Source organism: Diabrotica undecimpunctata, chromosome 4 (assembly GCF_040954645.1).
Source record: "Diabrotica undecimpunctata isolate CICGRU chromosome 4, icDiaUnde3, whole genome shotgun sequence".
In the NCBI taxonomy this organism is placed as follows: Eukaryota; Metazoa; Arthropoda; class Insecta; order Coleoptera; family Chrysomelidae; genus Diabrotica; species Diabrotica undecimpunctata.
Window position 1 is genome coordinate 65508911 of NC_092806.1, and position 18738 is coordinate 65527648.

Here is an 18738-nt window from a genome sequence, read left to right on the forward strand (position 1 = left end):
GACATCGATTTGGCGACAATCGCCTATCAAAAGTAGTCTTTCTACTTCCGTCGAATCGACTCACTCCGGCGAACGGCCAAGTCGATTTATGGTTTACATATTCAATATGCTTTCGATTTAAATATCGACCTAAATCTTTCAACCCAGATCGATCCGTGAAAACGCGCCTTAACACTTCAGTTGATCACCCTTTTTATGCAACGGACATTATTCCCTTTAGCCACTCTTCTGGTATCAATTCATTCTGCCATGTAAGTACTCTTAGTTTATGGAATGCTACAAAAAGTTGATCACCACCTTTTTTATACATTTCCGAACAGATTTCATCGATTCCTGGGGATTTATTGTCTTTGAGTTTTAGGATGGCATTTGACACTTCTTCTCTTGTTGGGCCTTGACTGTGTACATAGTTGACACTGTAGGTTTTGTTGATTTTCTATGTTGTAACCTCCTTCAGTATCGTTTATATTTAGATGTTCGCTGAAATGTTGTGCCCATCTCTTAAGAACTGAGTTTTTACCACGTAGTATTTCACCGTTAGTATCTTTATAAATTTTTAATCGTGGTTTAAATTCTCGACGGCTATTATTTAAGGATTTGTAGTATTTCCCCGTTTCATTTTTATCAAATAAACTTTGTATCTCATTGAGAGTGTTCTGTTCGTATTCCCTCTTCTTACGTCGATGAATACGTTTTTCCTCTCTTCTAAGATGTCTGTACTCTTCTTTTTTTCTCCCTGTACAACCTGCGTCGATGGTTTTTTAAAATGCTGCGTTCTTTCTATTTGTGGCCATTTCGCACTCATGATCAAACCAATGATTTCTATTTCTGACTTGGTTTTGTCCAATATTTCAACCGGTTTTTGTAACACAGTATCTCGTATATTTGATCATACTTGGTTAATGTGTTCTTCTTCTTCCAAGTTTTTTGTCCTAATTTGATCCTCTATTTGCTGTCTGTATACATTTGCAATGTCATGCATGATCTTGTGTGTGCAATGTGAAGTCACATAGGAGATATTGCGAGGTCACCGACGATATGTAATTGTAAATTCAAGCAGTTTGGAATTATTTAATTATACAGTGACATTCAATTTAGATTTTTTTACTGGTTTAATTTTTTGACACATTCAATTTAGAATTTGACAAATAAGAACCTACTTTTCATAACCCACAGCTCTGTTTACACTAGGTCTATAGACTTCATAAATACACCTATTTTTGTTTTTTTTATAAGCTACATTTTTGCTTAAAATATTGTTTCCATAAATACTTACATTTTAAATTATTTGTGAAAAACCGTCTGAAAACGTGGTTTTCATTTTGAAAAATAAACATGTTCATTTGCAGATAACTGAAAAAGTATTGACTTAGTGAAAAAACTTTATTAAACTAAAGATACTTAGAATTAATTAATTTCCGGACTTATTTTGAACATATATATTTTTTCATCCCCGACAAGGGGTGGTCTGGGCTCAAGTCCAAGAGTGAAGTAGAGGATAAGGGGAACCTAAATGTAAATGTTCAGTCATATTCGTCGAGATAAGGAAAGTTACACTCCAAAAAGGTCATTTACTGAAGTAAAAGTAAATAGTCTTATTTTGTTAATTGAAATAAACTACAAAACAAATGCCTGAGTAGAATGTGCTTATAAATAATTACACAGTTACAATTACTAATAATAAAAATAATATAATACTAACTAACTAAAACTTAATAATATACTACCAACATTAGTACGTTAATATCATTCAATAATATATAATTAATAGTTTACCATAATATATTCATAAACAATTAGAGAGGAGAGCAATTACAGAAAATAATTTATGAACTGGAATAAATTTGAAATAATGAAAAAAGTGATTGAGATAAAGCTACTATACAATAAAAGTAACAAATTAAGATTTGACAACTATAGAGGCATAGTACCTACCACTAGAAACGACGTACAAGATACCAGGCAAGAATGTTAAGAAACAGATTAAATAAATGGACGAAACCGTCCTCCAAGAATATCACACCGGATTTAGAAGTAACAGATCGACAATTATTTTTCCAAAATACAATTCAGGCAACGTGTTATTTTTGTAAAGTGTCACTATATGCTTGATTTATAGACATTAGGTTTACGACATGAAGAACAAAACGAAATTATATTTAGCTATGTAGTAGTTAGCAATCTTAAAACAGTTGATCAGGAACAACTAACATGACATGTTAAATTGTTTGGCAAGGTCTAGTCAAGGTCTGAGATAGGGCGACTCCCTATCCACCGCATTATTTAATGTTATCCTGGATGTTGTAGTCAAAAACAGTAAAATTAAGACAGAAGAAACCATTTTTAAAAATAAGCTCCGATATACAGGGTATTTTAAAAAAAGTAACACCGTCTATAGGATAGGTAAAAAACTGAAAAGTAATTGGTTTTTGGCTTAGCGAAAATTTTTTGTAACGCCATCCGTTTTTAGATAAAAAGTGTTAAAGACTTTGCCGAAACTACTCGCAACATAAAATTTTATACGAATATGTTTTGGAAGCTGATATATTTCCCATGAATTTGTTTTTATATCTGACTCTCATAGAGTACCAAGTATTATTTAACATAACTTTTCTATGGGTAGAATTATGAATAAAAAAAAGTACTCGAAACTGTGTACTGTTTTCGGAATATTTTGATTTCAAAACTATCAAGTAATAACCGATGTTAGTATAAAGTAATCTAATTCATCAGGCAATGAAATTTCTTAAAAATAAGCAATTTCCACTGTTATATCAATACAAAAATATATCTTCATGTCCACCTTGGATTGTAAAAATTCCAATACTCAACTGTAGTCTATTACAACTCCAAAAAAATAGCACTAACCCCAATCTTATCATACAACACTTCAGATATCTAATTAACTCTCATTCCGATTACACAGTATACTACACAGATGCGTCTAAAACTGAAAATGAAGTCGGGGTGGCAATAATTAACAACACAGAGATTCTCAAACATAGAATTCCAAATACTGCAACCGTATTCACAGGAGAACTTTATGCAATCTACCAAACATTACAACATGCAATATGAATAAGGTGAACAAAATGTTAATCGTGATAGATTCTATGTCATCACTACACGTAATCAAGAAAATATACACCCAGCATCCACTAGCTTTACTAATAAAGAAAAACTAAATAAATTACATACTACAGATATAAGTATCAAGTTTCTCTGGGTCCCATTACACGTCGGAATAGCAGATAATGAAGCAGCTAACCGAAATGCCAAAGAAGCCGTAAATGATAACAGTACCCAAATTTTTCTCCAATCTGTTATTATGGATCTAGAAAGCTACTTTATGAAACATCTTTTCGAGATCTGGGAGAATAAATGGAAATCCACACCATCAAAGCTTCAGAAAATAAAAAATAAAATTGAACCATTGCAACCAACCGATGTATCTAGACGAAAGCAAATGATCATTTACCGTTTACGATTTGGACATAAGCAGTTTTGCCATGAACATATGTTTAAAAAAGAAGAACACCTAATTTGTGATCAGTGCGGTTCACCCCTTACAGTGAAACATGTGCTAGTGGAAAAGTGCGAAAAGTTTAATATCCATAGAATTAAATATCATCTACCAAACAATTTTAAAGACATTTTAAACTCAAATAACAATATTGGTAAACTACTTCTGTTTTTAGAAGATTGTAATTTAATAAGTAAAGTGTAATTAATTGTTACCGTTCCGCTAATAACCTTATTAGGTTAAAGCGGGATTGCCAATGAATCGGAGCTTCTATACCTCTATCATTCCATCGATTCGGAAAAGGGTTATTCAACCAATTACGATACCTAGTATCAGAGTGCGGTAGAGCTTCATCGTACATAAAAAATTAAGATCTTCGCTCGTTTAGCGTTAAATCTTCTAGTATGTCGAATAAGTAATTGTTTAAACAATCAAGGTACATATCACCATTTAAATTTCCAGGTAGAATATGACAACCTATTCATTTGATTATTATTATTTCTTATACCAATCTTTTACATCTCTGCGACAAATGATACAGTAGAATCTGTCTCGAACTCTGGCCAGTGTTCTTTTGACTCCAAAGTGTCCTCTAGAAAGGCTACTATGAAGTTCTTGCAACACACTTTTAATGTATAATTTTAACAGTAGCACTTGTTAAACTTGTTGAGCAGACCTTTGGAAAGATACAAAGATTCCCGTTTTGTCCACCAGTAAGTCCTTATAGTTTCACCGTATTTAGTTATTTACAGCCAAATAGGTATTACTTTATTTTTAAGCCATTCTCGTATGAATTTTAAGTAATCATTATTCTTTTGACTCCTTTTGAGGTTTTTCAGAAAAGTCCGATCATTATCTTCTTCCTGTATAAAACTGTTGGTTTTCTGGAGACTTGCTTCTTCGGTTACATTCTCTTTTTCTTTAAGCTGACACTGACTGATTGAACCTGTAATTAGTTCAAAGCATCTTAAATTTTTTGTAACTGTTCATTCTATAAAATTGACACCTGTTCTCTTAACTTTTCTATTACTCGAGATTAAAGAGAATCTTTTTCACTTCTGTGGTCACTAATAAGATATCGATTTCTTATAGATCTACTACGATTTCTAGTAGGACTATATGAAAGGCTTCTAAATATCGAGATGGGTGACCTTCTGACTGCCTTATTTGATTTTTCTGTCCTTGCTTGGGATCGGCTTCTGCAATTATTTTGCAAATGTCCTATGCTTCCACAATTAAAACATAATTATTCTGTTTCCAGTTTGAAATTTTTATTGAAGCTTCTGCAATATTCTTAACATCTGGGATAAAATAAGTTGTTAATTATCTGCGGTAGCGACCTCATTTTCTCGAAATCTTTCTTTTAATTTTGTGCCAGATCTGGAAATGTGTAGCGTTTCTTTATGCATAAGTATGTAACTCCTTTGCCCGATTTCATTAACGATACCTAAACAGTTGCCTTCTGAAGTAATTCTTAGCGAAAGGAACTTCCTAAGTCAATACTTAGGAACAATCGCGTTTCACAGCCAAAAAACAGCTTATCTAGGAAATGATTTCTTAGGTATTACCTGGATACATTTAAACTATTGTTGATAAATAAAAAGAATAATAAAATGTCATAACCTCAGTGTTTTTTAATTTCTAATAACATACTTTTGACGAAATCATGAATGGGTTTTTGAAAGACACTAGTTTGTTAGGTAGACTATATAATTTTTTCTCTTTAGTATTAACTTTGAATTGAAAAAAAAATTGGACAATAACATCTCTTACAATGCCATATTGATTTTAATTGTCAAGAGGTTAATTTATTTGGTCAGCTTCAATTAACTGACCAATAATTTCTAAATGTTCTGAGGGCCTTCATCTTCTTTTGCTACAATAGAAATATTCTGCAAAATAGCACAAGCTATTATTACATTTGTAGCTGTTTCTATGTTTAATCTTAATCCTACACTAAGTACAGGAAACCTCCGTTTTAATACCCCATTTTGTCTTTCAAAAATATTTCTTGTACAGATATGGCTACGATTATATCGTATTTGTGTTTTATTCCTGGGATGCAAATATGGCGTCAGAAGATACTTCTGTAATAAAAATCCTAAATTGTAAATACGTAAATATTCGGAACGCACTCAGGTTGATAACATTGTAAGAGTGACGTGACGGACAGATGCAAGGAAGAGGAAATAAAACCATTCTGAATCTAGACACGATAGATACAAGTTGTTTTATTATAACCTAACCTCCACCTCACCTCACTTACTCCAAATCTGAAACCAAACCGAATACTTTAAGACTTAAGAAGAGTATAAAAGTGAAATGGAATTCAAGGCAGCAATAAACTCAATGCAAATGTCAGGTAATCTATACGAAAACTGGAAATTCTTCATACAAAGATTTAAAAACTACCTTCAAGCAACAGAATTATCAAAAAAACTTGAAATAACCCAATGCGCACAACTGTTGCAATTAATAGGGGACGAAGGGTTCAAAATCCATAATACGTTCAAGTTCTCAACATAGGAAAAAAATAAGTTAATCGTTAATCACAAAATTTGAAACACATTTCAAACCCAAAAGCAATGTATCAAACGCAAGGTATTGCCTGTTTACCAGAAAAGAAGATGAAGGTGAGTCAGTAGACAAATTTATAACAGATATTATAAACGAGGCAAAATATTGTAAACTAGAGAATCTGGAGGACAGTCTGATTAAGACTTGCATACCACGTGGGGTAGCAGATGAAACTATGAGACAGAGACTGTTAGAACAAGATGAAATGAGCTTGGAAAAAGCAATCAATATGTGTAAAAGTATAAAAAGCTCGAAAATCCAGTCTGAAAAAATAAAGTCAGAGGAGGTAAACTATATAAAGAAAGGAAACTTCAGTAAGAAATTTGTAAATAAAACCCAGTGGAAAGACAGAAGAGTGAATACAACTTATTCGAAGTCCCAAGGCGGCCAGTTCAATGGTAAATCTGGAAGCAGTTCAGGGTGCAGTAGATGTGGAATGAAGCACAGAGGCCAATCCTGTAAGGCATATAAAGCTAAGTATAATTTATGTAATAAGATAGGGCATTATGCAAAAGTGTGTTTTTAAAAAACAAATTAAATATGTAAATGTAGATGATTAAGAATCAGATGAATTGTTTATAGGTATGGTAAATACTAAAAATGACAGTTTTGACAATAATTTCATAATAAATTTTAAAGTTAGCAAGCATAAATGAAGCTGTAGATTGTACTGTAGAAATTCATAATTGTTTATTTAAAAATTTGATAAAGAAATTTATTTTTATTTGGTCATTTTAAAAAGAGGGGGATGTGATGTATGTAAATAAGTAAATATTCGGAACGCACTCAGGTTGGTAACATTGTAAGAGTGACGTGACGAGCAGGTGCAAGAAAGAGGAAATAAAACCATTCTGAATCTAGACATGATAGATACAAGTTATTTTATTATAACCTAACCTCCACTCTCCAGAGTTAATCTATCCTATAAGCCCGACCACGTGTCATCACATTTATAACTTATATATTATTTAGACATGTACAGTAGTAATCATTGATTTACCTTTAGTGGATATCAACTATCTCCTAACAATATACCACTGCCATATATCCCACTTTCAAAATTAAAACATAATCTGCTATTTTGAAATATAACAGAGTCATGGATTGATCCAGGCCTGCGATTTATAATAATAATTATGTTTAAGTTTGGCGACGATACTGTGCTTTTTAAGCGCACATTTATAAAAAAAGTAGCCTTTTTTGTTTCTAAACAGCTCTGCACCATCTCCACCTGTAATTATAAGATGTAAATAACATGACTATTGTCAAAGTTATTTATTGCTTTAGCTGGGTTTGAATGTGAAGTGAAGTGAATAGTACCAAAGCCACACTTATTAATATAAAATAATACACTACCACTAACAACTACCTACAGAATAACAACACACAAATTAAGGTAAGAAGCAAGTTATTGACCATCGAGTTAGAATCTATGGAGAAGCTTCATAGCTTCATAGCATATTAACGTGTGTATTAAAAACGGCGTAGGTAGGCGTGGCTAACGATGATACCAATATGGCGGTGGGATCATGGCCGGACTCAATATTATTAAAACTACTATAAAAATACGACCAGTTATTCAGAAGATTTAATTATAATCTATAAACGTGCAATACATTTTTAATAAACTATGATTTATTTATCCCGCGGTAAACACTAAAAACACGATATATTATACATAAAGATAAATTAATACAGTCTAATACTATTAATTTATTCTCTGAAGTACGGGCCATTACTTTGTTTACATATTTGTATACTAACCTGTAGAACGTTATTCCTGAAGGTTTTTTATTAACATTGCATCTGCTACTTCAACTACGTTGAGAACAAGAAACCATTATTATGAACTATCACAATATATTATTACAGTTTCTATAAAAGTATTATAAAACTAAAAATATTCGAAAACAACAAACGTAAACAAACATATACGATCTGTTAAAAGTATCAAAACAATCTTAACAATATCGCCGAAGTGAGGTAGTTTTTAGTCACGTGATGCCCTCTCCAAAGATTCTAACTCGATGTTATTGACAAACTTCACAAGTACATCCGTCAAAACTGTGAAAACATAACCTCACTTTCAACTATAAGTTATACCTAAAATGTTTAGGGGATCACAAAACGTATCCTATAATAAGGTTCCTAATGCTTAAGCGGTTTAGGCAATTCTTAGCGTATGGTGAAATTCCGAGTTAGGAAGTACCTAAGCCAACTTAGGTTATTTTTAAATATTTAGGTATCGTTGGTAAAATCGGGCTTTTGACTTTCTCTGCCATTTCATCTCGGCTTGGCTCTCTACAGAATCGTAATACTTTTTTATTGATTATGCCATATTTATTGATTTTGAAAACTAATTCTTTTCTGTGTATGTTCTACATAAAATAGATTCGATGTTTTACATCTACCAGTCATCCTGCGATATATTATTTTTTTTAATCTAAGAAAGTAACTCTCTCCTATTACTTATACTGATATTTAAAATGTTAATATAAATTATAAAGGTGCATTTATAGGAGAACCTAAGATGAGCATAGTTCATTTAATCATATAAAATATCATTTAACTCAAGATTCCCTATCAGATAGATAATAAAAGCTAGATTACTTGATGCTTTATGAAATTTTCAACACATCCTTCTAGAAATCGTGTCATTTTATGTCTGTTTGTCTATGTGTTCGTTTATACGATAACTCTTGAAGGTTAGAAAGTAAGTAAAAGTCCTAAAACTTAATAAAATTTAGTACACGATTTCCGCTGGTTAAAAGGAAGAATCCTGTTGAATTTGAAGTAAATAGGTAAAAAAAAAATAAAATACTATTTTTAAAATTGAAATAAGTAATCTTAGTATTTATTTATTATTTATAATTTAAATAAATTTATATTATATTAAAATAATTCAATAAATTATTATGTTTCACCTAACGCCATCGCTTAACGTATTAACAAAGCATACGTTGTCTACTTCTGACAGACCTGTCAAATTCAGACGAAATATTAAATTAATAATAAAATATAAATATATATCATTTGATAGTAAACATCATTATTATATAAACTAAATATCTTTAAAAATAATAAATTGCATTTATATGAAATTATGTTAAAACGAGAAGTGTCATAAAAGTTTAAACATATGATTTAATATTTTTATAATTGGATGACATTTATTACTTTTAAGTTTTGACATTCGTTAAAAATCGAACGTTTCATTGCCAGATATTCTTTTAATCTTTTACTTCTTATTAATGTCTATATTTTGTTAGTTATGTTTTATTCAGTTTCTGATTTAAACCTGCTTAAAATAAATATATGATGACTAAAAACGAACTGATCAAGAATAGTGAATCGATGTAAAAAATCGCTATTTCGTGACGCTACACATCACGCTTCTGAGTTCTGTGACGCTAGGTTCATGACGCTCACCTCATTTAACTATAGATAAAAAACAAATACAACGCTAGTATAGAAGCTTTGCTTCAAAAATATATATCCGATATCGTTGACTTACAATTGGATCCACAAAATTGTAAATTTTTAGAATTCTGCAAGAGAAAACTGACGCAAAGCAGTCCCCGTATCTTTTTTTAATGGGCCGCAGTTATCGACCATGTGACCTTCCCGTTGGTTATTTAGGTCACGTTATCAAAAAATTTAGCTCATTAGAAAGAGATGCAGGGACTGCTTTGCGTCAGTTTTCTCTGTCGCACTGGGGGAACGACGCTGTATTGCAATGCTCAGTCGATTTATATTATTTATGTCTATGATTCAAACAAGCGTAATTTGTTGTCGGATTCTCCCATACTTTGTTGTATGTTATTAATACTATATATTCCATCTTACCCAATCAATACAGCAAAATTCTTTTGTTAGTAGCTCCATACTAAATCTTAACGATAGCTGTGAAAAAAAAACTCGTCTTCATCTCAGTTCATATTTCATTAATTTTTTTTAAATACTTTATTTTGAACACATCCTCACATCTAGAAATATTAAATAAATCATTGGGTTTATAATTTTTATTCATTTATAACAAACTATTCATAATACAAACTATAATACATAACATAAATTATTTACCAGCCTAGCCGTACCATTAACTAATACACCATTCTTTTCTCTGACACATCAACAGACCCTTTATCAAACAATACGGTTACTACACTGCTTGAAATATTGTCCTCCCAAAACGCCATTTGTCATAAAGTTAATTTATTTGTAGTTTTTTTTTTTCCGAAAAGGTATTTGTTCTGCCACAACCATTTACGCAATTAGTTCGATGCTTGTTTTTGTGTGTTTTATCGAAAAAAAAAGAGAGCAGAAATGGAAATGCAATTGAGTTTTTATCGAAAAAAGTTGGTTATTACCTGCCTACATTAACACACGATACGTGGTTAATGGATTTTGTAGAGTATGTAAAATAGGTCAATGGAAAATAACAAATGCGTTTATACATAAGTACCTGTTTTATAAAACACAGACTATTTTTTGTATTCTAGGATTCAAATGAAAGTTCCTTTAGTTGGAAATACGTTTATTTTGACGTTTTGATTTTAACTTCGAAAATTGTTTTTAAAATATAAAAGGGTATATCCGTGTAACCTATTTTGGTATATTCTTCTAAATATAAGGAAAAAGACAGTTAAGATTTGATTTCACGTATAGTGCGTCTGTATATTCGCTTATACGTATTTCACCCTGAAAGGGATCTTCAGAACGGATATTCACAGACGCTCTTAACGTAAAAATAAATCTTTCCTCACTTGAGAAGCAACTCTAACATGGCTTCGTATGGACGAAAATAGCGACATCTAATAATAAATCAGTAAACTAATTTTTCGAAACCAAATTCAGATTTTTGCTTTAACCTGGTGCCTTCTAAGAATTTCAAGGCAAAACAGACGTTGATAAAGATGTTATTAGAGACATGGGGAATCTAATATTGCATTCCACAACATATCCACAACGGCCAACGCCTTGTTCTTCGACTGCAAGAATATGTGGCATATTTGTTGCAATATCATAGATCATTATTTCAGTCTGAGATGTATCTGGATCAGATACTTTATTATGGAGCATGAAAGATATACGCAGTACTGCTCTGTTTTTCTTTTGAATGTGGGATAATAAAGTTATATCTTTCGTATAACCATAAATCTGGATCCTACTTCTCCATCTCGTTTAAACAGTAGCTCTGGTGGAATTTCGCCTTTGTTTTTTAAATGTTCCAACAAACGTTATTTTTTGTTTTTAAAACGTTTACAGTTTCTACAGATGAAAACCAATTATCAGCTGTAACATTTGTATTTGTAACCTTAACATCTTAGTGTGAACCAACCTTAACATGAGTTGGTTCACCTGTGAGGTTACGTCTGTCACTTGTCACTTAAACAGATATATTTGAGTAAGTGATATAGAAGTATAAAATAACAAATATTAAACTAAGACTAGTTGTTTCTATAAAACATAACATGGTGTCAGGAGTTTGAACCCGTATTTAAATACAATGGATTCTAATTTTAAACCGTCTAATGGGATCCGTTTTGATCAAAATGCAAGTCAAAACTTGGAGATGTTTCTAGATACATTTAATATATACATGAACTCACCAGATTTGGCCAGAAAACAAGAGAGCAAAAAGATTGCAATCTTTTTAAATCTAGCAGGAAAAGAAGCCAAAAATATATTTAAAACATTTAAGCTCAGTGATGGGAAAAGGAAACAGTATATTAAGTAACAATAAAACACTGAAAACTTTGTTTTCAAAACTTCCACAAAATTTATTTTAAATTCTTATCACTACAGCTGTTTCGGCTGATTTCCTTTCTCAAGTGATCTGTTTTTGGCATGGGTTTACACTTTATAGTCTCTAATGAAATAGGTTGAGGAGGGGAGAACTGTTTGTCTCAAGCTGGTCATTCAGAATTATATCTGTGTTTTTTAATTTGTTGATTTCCATAGATTTTAACAAAGATAGCTTAAGGCCTTTATTTTGAATGTGTAGAATTTTAAATTCGTCATTAAAAGAATGATTATGATCTAGAAGGTGAAGTGCGAATCAATTATTTAAAACAGTATATTCTTATTCTTCTCGTAACACTAAAACCCGGGGTGGATTTTGGCTGACTGCACAACTTGCTTCCATCTTGAACGGTCGTCCATAATAGTTGGGTCAGTGGGTAGCCTCATTGTTCTTAGATCTGACCATATATTGTCTCTCCATCGCAATCCTGGACGTCCTAAGGGCCTTCTTCCTGTGGGAGATTCCTTCCATAGTAACTTGGCAAGGTGGCTATTAGGACGTCTATGGACATGGCCAGCCCATATTAGGCGTTGGGATTTAATCTCTTGGACTATATCGCTCGCTCTATACATCTGCTTGACCTCAACATTTGTTCTCATTCGGTATTGGTTGCTATTAATGTCGTAATAAGGCCCAGGCCCAAAGATTCTTCTGAGGATTTTCCTCTCAAAACATCTAAATTTTCTTTTAGTTTCTTTGGCCAGGGTCCACGTTTCGCACCCATACGTGGGCACCGGTCTAATCACCGTTTTATATATTCTAATCTTTGATGTTCGTGTTAGGCTTGTAGATTTAATATTATTGTGGAGGCTGTACATGTATCTGTTTGCTGTCTGAATTCTTCCTTTAATCTCTTCCGCGATATCTTTATCTGCAGTGATTGTTGTTCCGAGACATTTAAAACTTCCCACTCTTTCAAAGTTATATGGGTTTATTGTAACATTTTACCCTATTCTATCTCGTCTCTTTTGTCTGTTGATGCACCAGTTTTCTTTGCCTTTACCTCTAATTTATTAAAAGTCTCTTTCACATTGGCGACTATGTTTCCCACAATGTCAATGTCATCTGCGTATGATAGTAGTTTTTTGGTCCATTTACTGTCAGTAATTCTGTTTGAAGTTGTGCTGCTCTTACTACTTTCTCCAGGATGATATTAAAGAGGAGAGGTGAAAGCGCATCTCCTTGTTTCAGGCCACTGCTTATTTCGAAAAATTCTGAGAATTTGTTACCTATCCGTACTCTGGATCTACAGCTATTCACACACAACTTAACAAGCTGGATAAGTTTTTTTGGAACTGAAAGTTCTGCCATTGCATTTTAAATCTGATCCCTTTTAATGCTGTCGTACGTTTACCAGAAATCTATAAAGAGATTATGGATAGTTCTATTGAATTCCCATCCTTTTTCAAGCAGCTGTCTTAGAGTAAAGATCTGAACTATGGTCGATCTATGTTTTCTGAAGCCGGCTTGGTATTCCCCCATGGAATTTTCTATAAACGGTGTCAGCCTACTTAATAGGATATTCGATAAGATTTTATATGCCGTATTAAGTAGGGAGATTCCTCTATAATTAGAGCACTTGGTTTTGTCTCCCTTTTTATGAATGGAGATTATTACACTTTCGTGCCGTTTTGTTGGTATTTTCTCTTCGTTCCATATAAGTGTTATTAGTTTGTGTATTTGTCTATGTAGAGTTTCTCCTCCGTAGTTAAGGAATTCAGCCAGTATATTGTCATTGCCTGGAGCTTTTCCGTTCTTTAATTTGTTAATTGCTTGCAATGTTTCATCTATTTTGAAGTCTTCTACCGGTAGGTCTACCCCAAAACATATGTTTTCTCCATGTTATTCCTCTCGATGTATGTTTAGTAAAGTCTTAAAATATTCTTGCCATGTTTGGAGCAGTTCTTTTTCATTTATTATTAACTCATCATTTTTTCTAAGAACATCAAACAGTATATTGTTGTGATAAATGAGTTTAAAACATACTGCTCATCATTAAAAAATTAAACTTATGATAGGTACCTTTTCTTTACTAGCGCAAAGGAAGAAAACGAAGAGTTTGACTTGAACTATATGAAGGATGTAAAGTTGTTGGCAAAGATTGCAATTTTGATTCTCGTGAAGACTCCCTAATAAGAAATAGACTAGTTAGTGAGATTCGAGACCAATCCTTGCAAAAAGACTCTTAAGAATTCCAAACTTAACTACTGCAGAAGCCGAAAATCAATGCAGAATAGAAGAAGTTAGTACCTTCCAAGTCAAAGGCCTCAGAAAAAATGCAGACGTTGATGAAATTAGATACAATAGGCCATCCAGGAACACAACTGTAGAACGAAGTGCAGAAGCTGTTTGTAACAACCAATATAACTACGTTGAATAGGGCACAAGCCATGGTCCAAGAAGTGGTCCATCCTTAGGGAAAATTTATAACAATTGCAGAAAACCATCTCATTTTTCTTTCACTTGTAAACAAAAAAATTAAAGGCATGAAAGGAAGTCAGACTGTTTGGAAAAGAAGTCAAGAGCTGTTTATAACATTGGCGCTGAAACTTCAACTTTAGAGAGTGATAGTGAACTCTACATACATAGATGAATTAACATTGGATACTGTAAAAAAAATAATAAAGGTAATATTTAAACTATTGATACATTAATAAATAACAAGTTTGTAAATTTTAAGCTGAATTCAGGGGCTAATTGGAACTGCCTACCGTTAAAGTTTTTAAAAAGCTTAAAAGTTGTAGATAAAATTGTGAAAAATAACCTTAAACTTAGCACTTATGAAAATAATAGAGTGATAATCATAGATCACATTATTTTAAGTTGTTTTATCAAGAGTAAAAGTTATAATATTAAATTTGTGGTAATAGATTGTAACAACAGTATGCCCATCGAAGGTTTGAACGCTTGTACAAAAATTGGTCTAAAAAAAGTAGATACAGTATTAAAGCAAAGAATTGAAGCAAAACTTAACTTTTTTAATGTTATTCAAGGCACTGGCAAAATTCCCTATTAGTATAAGATTGTGTTACATCTGGAGGATTGGGACAAGGTTCTAAGACGGAATTCATCGTTCTTGAGACCAAATCTAAATCCTGTGTATCTAGAATCCAATAATGAGGATTTATTACCTATGTGCAAAACTAAAACATCTAAATCAAAATATGAGGATCAAACAGAAACATCTATTATTGAATAAAAATCAGATAAAATTTAAAGTCAAACAATTATACCAGTAACAGGCCCTAAAAAAAACCGCTCTGGTCGTTGCATTATAAAACCAGCTAGATAATGAAATTAATCATATTTTAATTATTGTGTTTGTTTAGGTTAGTGTTTTCAGTTATTTTTAAGTTTTGTAAAAGAAGGAGATGTAACTAAACAGCTTTATTGTGAACTAACCTTAACATAAGTTGGTTCACCTGTTAGGTTGCGTTTGTCCCTTGTCACTTGAACATATACATTTGAGCAAGTTATGTAGAAGTACAAAATAATAAATATTTAACTAATAATAGTTGTTTCTATAAAACATTACAGTATTAGAATCGAACATTGGTTTAGTAAGGCGAAGTAGAGCTCGCGTCGGTTTTGAAAACTTTCTCCCCATTAGGCAAAGTTCTACGATCACTGACTTTACCAGTGTATATATAAACATTTAATAAATATCCTGATCTAGCATCACAGAGGGCCACAATCTTTAAACATATTTGGAAGGCTTTTGGTCATCTACATTCTATACATTTACAGCGACCATTGGATTCAATTGAATATCGTAACTAACAATTATAAATAAAGATGTCAAAAATATCAGAAATAGCGGCTGTAGGGTCAGTTGATTTTCTTTGAGTTCGTGTATCAGGGTTATCAAAGCGCAGATAAGTAAGAATAATCGCAGATATGTTGAAATTAACTAGGCACCGGAATATGTCTATCCAGTCGTCGAAAATATATATATCTGATATCCTCATGATTAGATTTTAAAATGGCTGTTAACATTTCTCCTCCTCCTCAGTCCTAATCTCTTTTGCGATGTAGTGACACCATTAGGCCTTTACAGTTTTTTCACGCTTTCCCTCCATCCTTTCCTGTCCTGGGCTAGTTGTTCGGCTTCATGTAAACCTTGGTTAATCAATATTTTTGTTTGATCTACCCAGCGGCTTAGAGATCTTCCCCTAGGTCTCTTTTCTTCAACTTTGCCCTCGACTATCAGTTTTTCCATCGTACCTGTTCTTTTAGCAATGTGTCCAAACAACTGTAAATATCTCTGTTGTATTTGTTTAAGCAATATATCCTTTACTTTAAGTTGTTCTAATATCGATACGTTAGTGCGATGACCAATCCAGGATATTCTTAACATGCGGCGGTATACCCACATTTTAAAAGCGTCTAGTTTAATTTTATCAGCTTTCTTTAAGGTCCAAGTTTCGGGTGCATATGTGGCTATGGGAAAAATGAGTGCCCTTACCAGCCTTAGTTTTATATATGTATATTGTTATGCTAAAATGTTTCTAAATTGTTACCAGTTTCATCATATATGTTCTAGCAATAGTCAAACTTCTACGTATCTCTGTCACACCCTCCGTCATTTCTTTTCCCAATTTCTTTAATGTGTTTCCGAGCTCTGTCTCCGAGATTATTCCGAGCTCTGCCTAGTATCATGATCTTTGTCTTACTCCTATTTAGCTTTAGTCCATATGTTTTGCTGTTATCCTCCAGGCATCTCATTGTGTCTTCCATTTCTTCTTGATTTGCCGCGATTATTAAAGTTTCATCAGCATATCTCATGTTGCTGATTTTATGACCTCCTACTAGGTCAGTATCTTTCGCAGATACGTCTAATATCTTTCGCATAAGGTGTTCGCTGTAGATATTACACAGAGTTGGCAAGATTATGCATCCCTGACACCTGCCTCTGTTCCGAAATTATCGGAATGGGTGTTGTTAATTTTTACTGTGCACTTATTATTTTCATATAGACTTCTAATTAGTGGAATTAAGTGGTGGGATGTTCCCATTTCCGCTAGTATGGACCATAGCTGCTGCCATTTGACTTTATCGAAGGCCTTTGTGTAATCCACAAAGCACATAAGCATAGGAGTATTGAATTCACGAGTTTTTTCGATTAGCTGTCTGACATTAAGGATGTATTCTCTTGTGCCTTTTCCTGCGACAAATCCCGCTTGTTGTTCTGACATCTGAGGCAATAGAAAAGCTTTTAATCTTCCATGTATTACATGAAGTAGAACCTTGCTTGCATGGAATATTAGGGTTACTTGCTTGCTTTGCCTTGGTTTTTTGAATATAGGGATGAAAGTGGATGTTGTCCAGTCGTTGGGCCACTTTCCGGTTTACCAAATCTTTTTGCAGATCATATGAATAACATTTACTCCAATATCTCCACTCTCTTTTAAAACTTCTGCGGTGATCTCGTCTGCGTCAGGAGATTTTCTGTTTTGTAACTTTTTGATTGCTTTTTCTACCTCTGACTTTAGAATGTTTGGTTCTCTGCAGTGAACTCGTCATGATTTGCATTCTGGGGATCATCTGCATGTAGACTTTGACAATATTTTCTCCATACCTCCGCAATCCCTTTCTCGTCATTTATAATATGTTGGTTTTGATCCATTATTGTTTTTGTGATTGGTTTAAATTTCCTGGATAGATATCGGACTTTGTTATATTATTCATGGGATTCATACCGGTTGGCATGTCTCTCTAGTTCTTCGCATTCTTCATTTATATGTTTATTTTTATCATCCCTACATGCTCTTTTAATTTCTCTATTTAACCTTGCTAATTCGTTTTTGTTGCTTTCGTTTTGATATATGAGAGATTTGATTCTTCTGCGCTCTTCGAGAAGTTGCAGCGTTCTGTCTGTCATCCAGTGTTTTTTCTTGATGATCTTTTTTTCGGTTATAGTTCTTTCTACAGAGGTTTCTATGGCATTTCTAAAACCTTTTCACATTTCTTCTGACTTGTCTTGTATGTTCAACATACTAGTTTGCTTTAATGCATCTCCAAATGTTTTCGAATTTGAAATCTCTAGCCTGCTCTGATTTTGGTGTGGCATTGTTCTTTGTAGCTTCATCTTGAAGCAAGCCCATAACAATTTATGATCGGATCCACATTTAACTCTTGGTCCAGTTTTTACATTTGTAAAACATGTCTTCCATCTCTTTCTAATCAATATGTAGTCGATTTGGTTCTTGTATTCTCCATTTGGGCTGGTCCACGTCGATAAACAACGGGCACGATGTTTGAACATTGTGTTGATAATGGCTAACTGTTTTCGGTTGCAAAATCTATTAAACGTTAGCCTCGGCTGTTTCTAATACTTAACCCATAGTTTTCTACATTTTGGATTTTAACTTTAGGGCACCAATAAAAGCTAAAAATGCTATAGTTTTTTTTCTTCTTGAAAGTCACGGAGATCACTGGTATGTTGCTGCGAATATTTTATTCTTACTTTTGCTATATGGACATTAGTGCAACGTACGACTATTTCCAGTATTTGATCAGTGGACAGAGGAAGTTCCAGGAATTTAATGGATCACTAGTATAATTGTAGCAATTTTGTAGTAGCACACATCTGATTACAATATTGTATTTTGCAGTGCGGCTGTTCTTATTTACTGCAATTTGGAAAGACCACTTGTAGCGATTTTTTCCATAGTAATACTTTTTTTCTCTAAGGTTAAATCTTCTTCGCTTGACATTCGGTCAAATTCTTGATTATTTTGTTCATCATCTTAATATATTTTTTGAAAACGTACAGCGTCATCGTCTTCTGTATTATTTTATGAGTCCGGTTCACTTGGAAAATACTCTCTGT

The 18738-nt window shown here is 32.8% G+C and overlaps 1 protein-coding gene across 3 annotated transcripts in view; it reads right to left on the reverse strand.

The window, feature by feature from the left end:
* Nucleotides 1-18738, reverse strand: part of LOC140439614 (uncharacterized) — a 1046430-nt gene that overhangs the window by 238233 nt on the left and 789459 nt on the right. The window lies entirely within an intron of this gene.